Source organism: Peromyscus maniculatus, chromosome 6, assembly GCF_049852395.1.
Source record: "Peromyscus maniculatus bairdii isolate BWxNUB_F1_BW_parent chromosome 6, HU_Pman_BW_mat_3.1, whole genome shotgun sequence".
NCBI classification, from domain to species: domain Eukaryota; kingdom Metazoa; phylum Chordata; class Mammalia; order Rodentia; family Cricetidae; genus Peromyscus; species Peromyscus maniculatus.
Window position 1 is genome coordinate 72895200 of NC_134857.1, and position 8150 is coordinate 72903349.

General features: G+C 43.4%; 1 pseudogene; it reads right to left on the bottom strand.

Moving 5' to 3' along the window:
- Positions 1 to 4148: 4148 nt before the first annotated feature.
- LOC102913603 (speckle-type POZ protein pseudogene) lies at positions 4149 to 5434 on the bottom strand (annotated as a pseudogene).
- Between the last annotated feature and the right edge of the window lie 2716 nt (positions 5435 to 8150).

The window sequence follows — 8150 nt, forward strand, 5'->3', positions numbered from 1 at the left end:
AAGGCAGGAACTGACCTACTCTGGTGATGGGATGGCCAGACACCCTGTTAGTTGTGCCATAAACCCCATCCAAGGAAGGTCTGAGGAATCTGGATGCAGACATCCACGGCTGGGCCCCTGGTGGAGCACTGGGAGTCTAATTAGTGAGAAAGAAGAGGGTTTATATGAGGGAGAATTGTTGAAGCCAAGGTTGGATAAAGCACAGGGACAAATAACCAAATGAATGGAAGCACAGGATCTATGAACCAAAGGCTGAGGGGCCCGCAACTGGATCAGGCCCCCTGAACGGGTGAGACAGTCATTTGGCTTGATCTGTTTGGGAGGCAGCTGTGTGTTGTTGCCGGGTCTTGGGCTAGTTGCATGAGTTGGCTGTTTGAATCCTGGGACCTATGCAGGGACGCTTGGCTTGGTCTGGGACGCGGGGACTGGACCTGGCTGGACTGAGTCTACCAGGTCGATCCTGGTCCTCGGGGGAGACCTTGATCTGGAGGAGGTGGGAATGGGGGGTGGGGTGGGGGGAGGGCGGCAAGAGTGGGAGAACAGGGGAATCTGTGGTTATTATGTTGAACTAAATGATGTTGTAAAATAAATTTACTTAAAAAAAAAGAGTTGACAGAGATTAAGTAAAAAAAAAAAAAAGAAATGTTCCATATTCTTAGTCATCAGGGATATGCAAAACAAAACTACTTTGAAATTTGACTTTACATCTGTCAGAATGGCTAAAGTCAGTAACACAAGTGACAGTTCATGCTGGAAAGGATGTGTAGCTAAGGAAACAATCGTACAGCGGTGGTGGGAGTCCAAACTAGTGAAGCCACTGTGTAAATCAGTATGGTGTCTCCTCAGAAAGATCAATTTACCTCAATATCTGCCTACACAACTGTTGGGCAGATACTCTAAAATGCTTCTTTCTACCACAGGGACACTGGTCAAGCATGTTCTTTTCTGCTCTAATCATAATATCCAGAATATAGGAAACAGCCTAGATGTCCCTCAACAGAGAAATGGATAATGAAAATGAGGTATATTTACATAATGGAGTTTTACCCAGCTGTTAAAAAAGGACATCATGATATTTGTAGGCAAATGAGTGGAACTAGAAATATGCTGAGTGTCGTAACCCATATCCAGAAAGATAACTATGGTATATGTAGTGGTTTGAATAGGCAGGGCACTGATAACCTCATATATTTGAATACTTGGCATTAGGAAGTGTTACCACTTGACAGGGATTCAGAGATGGGGCCTTGTTGAAGAAAGTGTGGCCTTGTTGGAGAAAGTGTGTCACTGGGGATGGCCTTGGGGGTTTTAAATGCTCAAGCCAAGCAAGGTCTCTTTCTTTTCTTCTGTCTGCCTGCATTTGGATATGCAACTCTCAGCTACCTCTCTAGTACCATGTCTGCCTCCTTGTTGCCAAGCTTCCATGTTGATAATGGAATAAACCTCTAAAACTGACAGCCTCAATTAAATATTTTCTTTGATAAGAGTAGCTGTGGTCATAGTGTCTTTTCATAGCAATAGAACACTGACTAAGAGAGAAGTTGGTACCAGCAACTAGGGTATTTCTGTGACAGGCCTGAGCATGCAGTCATTATTCCAACAATGAGGGATTATGTCAACATTTGCATAGCTATTATCTACCATTGTGATGATATTACAATCATGGGAGCTATGATGACCACCAGGGAAGAGGTGTTTTCCTTAACTTGTCAGTTGACTTGGTTTTCACAACATGGATAGCAGGTGAAGAGCTCATACATGGTAAGTGGAAAGGTGAGCCAGGAACCCCAGAGATGGCTCTCTTCTTTCCTGCATTTATTACCTCCAGACACACAGTTCCTGGATGACTCCACAAACTTTAGTGGTGGTCTTTCACATGGCTCTCATATAATCCTACTTAGAATCAGTCTTCCAGATCCATCTAAGTGTGTGGTTTATAAATATCCTAAATCCTTCTATTGTCAACCACTTAGATTGACCAGATTCATCTTTTCATTAGCTCATATTCTTTATCCTCCACTGGTGGGTTCTATCCTTAAACTTAGAACTGCCATGCTCATTTTGCTGGTCTTTAAAGGTGAAAGATTTTACCCATTTCCATGAAGTGCAGAATGTGATCTAAAGAAACCATAGAGGGAAGGGCTTTGAATGGATCCTCCTCTGTAGTGTGATCAGCAATATGTTCCCTTCACCTCACATCTCCCCAGTTAGTCCTGTCTTAGAGAGACTCTCTAAGCCTAAAGCACACAGAAATAAATTCAGATTCAATCAGCTCAGCCATTCCCAGTCTGGCTCTTCTGTGAGTCTGGCTGCAACACTACTTTCTGTCAATATGGGATAAATCATAATTGGTTTTGACTCCTTGATTATTTATTCATCTGATAGACTTTTGCAGATGACTAATTAGTAGCATGGGTGACTCTTTCCCAGGTGAGTTCAGAGTCACTGGAGTAGACATTCCCCCATCATATGTGTCATTTGAAGGTTTTTGTTGGCGATCACTTCAAGAACCATTGTTTGTAAGAAACATGCTCTAAATTGTGAGTCCTGTGCTTCAATGAGCATGCTCCTAGAGGGCAAGTGTGACTTGTCACAGAGGAACTAAGAAACCTTGGACAGTAAGCTTAGGCTTTGCTCATAATGTTTCTCATTTATGGAGAGGCACAGGTGGAGCTTTTCTTTTTCCCGTTGGTAGGGTTTTCACAGGGCAAACTGATTTAGTTACAAAAATACTCAGATTCCCAACAGTAGGAGGTACATGTATTAAGCCTGGAATGGGATGGCCTCCTAGCTGACAGAGCCATTGTTCATTAAAGGAAAACAAAGCTGAGGGAAGCCCAATGAAACACACACACACACACAATCACACGACTGTCTAGCACATATTCATTCATACACCTGAACAGACGGGAGGAATCAGGTGTAGTATCAAACAAATACTAAACCATGGGGAATAGCCCCATGACACACCTCTCCTATATGTCCACACAGAAAATGCTTTAACAAGACATTCCTCCAGACTTGAGAGGCCAGATAACTTTCTAATATATTTCCTTTTCGTGTGGAATTGTCAGAGTCCCCTGAAGTGTTTGCAGCAATTGATAAAGGGAAGCATGAATGCCTAGATTAAAATGAGCACACCCTGGAGGAGCCAACTCAGAAGGAGCCAATATCCGACAGTTCAGAGACTGCCACACACTTTTGCTGTTAGGACTCCCACAAACCCCTGAGCTAAACAAGCACAGTATGTACACAAAGGACTTAGTACAGACACGTGCAGGCTTTATGATGGCCTCTTCAGTGTCTGTGAGCCCCTATGAACCCTGTTTCGTTGACTCTATGAATTCTGTACCCCTTGTGTCTTTGATGCCTCCTACAACCCGGCTTTTCCCTCTTGCTTGAGGTTCACTGAGTTCTGATCAATGTTTGGCTATGAATCTCAGTATCTGCTCCCAACAGCTGTTGGAGAAATCCCAACTGATGTCCATTGGACTAGGCACCAATCTCTGAGTATAACAGAATTCATCAGGTATTGTCTCATTGATTTTGTGTGTGTGTGTGTGTGTGTGTGTGTGTGTGTGCGCGTGTGTGTGTGTCAGTGAAGACACTGCACCAAAATCTACAGCAAAGCACAGCTGGATGGAATACAATGGCCATTTTCAAACAGAAACACCACTGGAATCCATAAGCTGATTTTACAGTTTTTATTCATTTGATATGACATTTTATTTGGGTATTTTAATTACTTGAGATGGATGTGCACATGGAGACAAGAGGAGGACTGAAGAAAAGGTCCTCTGCAAGATCAACAATTGTTTTTGCTAACTGAGTCATCTCCCCTTTCCCAAACCCTGAGTTTGGAGAAAAACTTTGCTCATTATCTTTGCTTCTCTTGTAACCAAACATTCATGTTTGTTTTCTCCTTTCTGAGTCCTTGATCATATCTTCTGCTCTGTCCAATCTAGAGAGGTTTCTCCAAAGAAACCCTGTTGTAATATTCTTGGTGCCAGCAGTTAAAATGAATTTCACATTCTAACTCCTTAGAAAAAAATCAAAGCAGTATAACAACCGGGTAGAGGATGTGTAGATTGTACCAGAGTGGAAGACTCCCCCTCCCTCAACCTGACATTGACTCCTTTACATCTGTATTAAGCATCAGCCACCATGCTGTTATTCCCTAGTTTCACCGGAAATTTTCCACACATCCCATAGTCTACCCCTGTATCATTGGTAACACCATGACTGCTGCTTCTGGGAGACAAGTGTAGGACAAGGTTTAGCAGGTCTTAGGATCACTTCAAGCATTTGATAGGGTGCTCCAGGAAAGGGCAGTGAGCAGGCCTGGAACCATAAGCTTCAACCACTAAGTGGGGATATAAGCCCACCATTGTATTCCAGTCTGAAGTCTGAGAAACCTCAGAAGCATGAGCTATAATGAAATCCAGTGTCTGGATTTTCAGCTGCCCTGAGCTATGGAGGTCAGCCAGGAAGAGAGTGTGGGCAGCATTCTCCACAGAGGTCCCTGAAGAGGGCATCCTCACACATGACCTTCAAACGCTCCAGGCCATACTTGTCAGCAGCTGCCAGCAAGGCAGCTGCCATACTGTTGAGGTCTGGTGCTGTTCCTGTGTAAATGAAGTCCATCATTGCCTTGAAGACTTGCGGCTCCAGGTCAGGGATCTCAATGTGATTCTTTCTGCTCTCCTCCATATCATGTTGAAACATGGCTCTGAAAACTGGAGAGCGAACTGCTAAGATGGCCTTGTGAGCCCAGAATTCCTGGCCAGCTACCACTAGGCAGCAGTCTGTGAATTGGGAATTCTTCCACAGCTCTCCTACTTCATCTGCCAATGTGCATCTGGGAACCAGAATTCCCAGCTTCTTGTTCTGCTCAGAAAGGCTCAAGGAGACCTGGGCCATGCTCACCTTGCAGACAAGGGTGAGCTGGTCATCTGGGAGAAGCCAAAATGCATGGGACAAGAGAAAATCTCGAAGAACAAACTTTTTGTAATCCCAGTCCTGGCCTGGAACGAATCTAAAAGCTCTTGGGCTCTTTTTGACACTCGTTTTCTCTCCTTCATTGCTTATGATCCAGAACTGGAACTTTGCCCAAACAGGACTCTTTAGAGAACTGAGCAACACTAGGTAAACTGACAGGTAATCTGCACTTTCTTCATCGACTCCATTCGGGTGTACTCTCAAACACCTTTTGTCATTGGCTCCTATTGAGAAAGTGGGGCTTCTAATGCTTTGCCGCATTTCCTCAGCAACAAAGGGGAAGTTGCTGATGGTCCACCTGTAGGAGAAATCCTGAATGCTGATTTGTGTGTGGTCCCATCTCTGGGCTACCTCATTTCCTGCCATTTCTTCTGCAGGTAGTTTGAAGGTTCAACTGGATTGAAATTGAAGAACTAGCAATTGTTTTCTCTTCACCCCGAGAAACACGATAACAGACACGATTTTAGTTTTTAGTTTTTGTTTCTCATTTATTCCCTTCTCTATGAGGCAGAAAAATTGGGTCTCTGATATTTTCTATGCAGATTTCAATACTAATTTAAGAGAACACAGTCTAGGCTATTTTATAACACTTACATCACTCCATTATTTTCTAGATTGAATCTTAGGTCAATAGGTGACTTGTTTTGACAATTATTCACAACTTTTGGATAGTTTTGATCATTCATTCTGGTAATTCATATAAAAAATGTTGCAAGAGGGTTCTCTAGAGGAACAGAATATATGCAAAGAATCTCTATATATATCAACAATTGGAATTTGTTAGAATGATTTTGGGCTGCAGTCCTGCTAATCCCAAATTGCCTTTAAAGGGAAAGACTAAGATTCCAGTACTTACTCAGCCCAGGACCTTGGATGTGTCTGGTGGTCTTCACTATATGCTGGTGTTCCAAATATTCTCTATTGCCAGGGATGGGATGGACTTGCAGCAAGGTGAGGGCAAGCAGGCAAATAGCAAGAGCTTCCGGCTTCCATGTCCTTTTATTTGCTTCCAGCAGAGGGTGTGACCAAATTTAGGGTGTGTCTTCCAACCTCAAGATTTGGATAAAAGGTGTGTGTCTTCAGGCCCTGAGATCCGGATTAGATGTTTGTTTCTTTTTACTTCTAAAGTCTGTCCTTGAAATGGATCTACCCACATCAAATGAAACAAAACACTTCTCACTATTATGACCTCCACTTTACGGTTTTAGTTAATTCCATGTCTTGTTAAGTTGGGAACCAACAAAAACTACCACAAGGGTATTTTGCATATTTTGGTTCACCTTAAATAAAATAGGGATGGTGTCCATTCCTACACAGCTGTTATTTCCTCTTCCCTGGGTTTTACACTAAATCCTCCCACTATCATGATCAGGAAAGAGGTGGTTCCTTACCCTGTCAGGGGTCTCAGTGTTCACAACATGGAGTTCAGGGTGGAAGAATTCATATATGGTGGTCAAGAAGCAGTGCCAGGCAGCAACTCTGAAAGTGGCAGGCTTCTTTCATCCGGACTCACATTCCCTGGGATGGCTCCACACACTTTCATTGGTGATCTTGCCCTCCCCCTCAGATAATCCTCCTTGGAAAAACTGTTCTTGATCCACTAAGGGTGTTCTATGAGAAGATCCTCAATTCTCAGTTCCATGAAGCTGACTGCCATGATTCAGAATCTCAATACCTCATAATTTTCATCCTCCACTGGTGAGTTCTGTCCTCTTTAAACTTTTGAAACAGTTCTTAGAATATGATCTGTAAAATGCTCCCCACATCTATCACCTCTCTAGTTCATCATGTCTATAGGGATTCATTAAGCCTTGAGGACAGAAAAATGCCTTCAGTGATTCAATCACCTCAGCAATTCCCAGTCTAGCTCTCCTGAAATTCTGGTTCAAATGGTGCTCACCTCTCAATCCACGATAAATCAATCAATTGGTTTTGATCTCTGAATATTTGGTTCCTCATATAGGAACCTTTGGCAGGTGGCTAACTAGTAGCCTCTGTGACTTTTCCGTATGTGTTCAGGATCAGGGTGGCAGGTACACTTTCCCTCAAATATCTCATTTGTAATGAAGTTAGAAAATTCCTGCAAGACCCCTCATTTGTAAGAGAAGTGCTCCACCTATAAGTCCGGAGCTTCCATGAGCATGCTTCATGTGGGAGCAATTCTCTCAATGGGGAACTGACTCCTGCCTGTGTCTGAATTACAAGATCTTTTCATATAATTTCTCATTCCAGGAATGGAACAAGTGTAGCTTTGATTTCAGGTGGGTGGTTCTTTGGGGGACATGGCATAGCCAATGTGCTGTGGGATGTTCTGTATGTCCTGTGGGAGCCCTTCTTGGGTTCTTTGTGGCGTTACCCAGCAGGTCCGTATAGAGGATGATTAGGACCATGGGCCTGAGTGCAGGTGTTTGAGATGGTCTGCACTTGGCTGTGCTGGGGGATGGTCTGTATGTCAAGTTGCTCTGATTGGTTAATAAATAAAACCTGATCGGCCGTGGCTAGGCAGGAAAGATAAGCGGGACTAACAGAGAGGAGAAATAAAAGGACAGAAAGGCAGAAGGAGACGCTGCAGCCGCCGCCATGACCAGCAGCATGTGAAGATGCCAGTAAGCCACCAGCCACATGGCAAGGTATAGATTTATGGAAATGGACTAATTTAAGCTATAAGCACAGTTAGCAAGAAGCCTGCCACGGCCATACAGTTTGTAAGCACAATAAGTCTCTGTGTTTACTTGGTTGGGTCTGAGTGGCTGTGGGACTGGTGGGTGACAAAGATTTGTCCTGACTGTGGGCAAAGCAGGAAAACTTTAGCAACAAATGGCGCCCGAACGTGGGGCTAAAGAAAAAAAGGGCTAAAGAGAAGAAAAAAAAAAAGAGGGACTAAAGAAAAAGGACAAATGAACAGGGATAAAGGCCGGTGTTATGAAAAAAAAAATACTAAAGACAAAGTCCCTTAACCAAGAGGCGCTCCAATAAAGTGTGATCTGAGAAGAATCCTCGCGTGGTGGTAAAGAGGATTCAGAACTCAACACATGGAGCGGTGACGTCGGTAAGTTCTCCAGGAACGGTGACGTTGGTATTAAAGAGAAAGTAAAAGTAATATAAAAAATAAGCCATGTAAAGATGGATATCACACAGAGAGTTTGGATTAT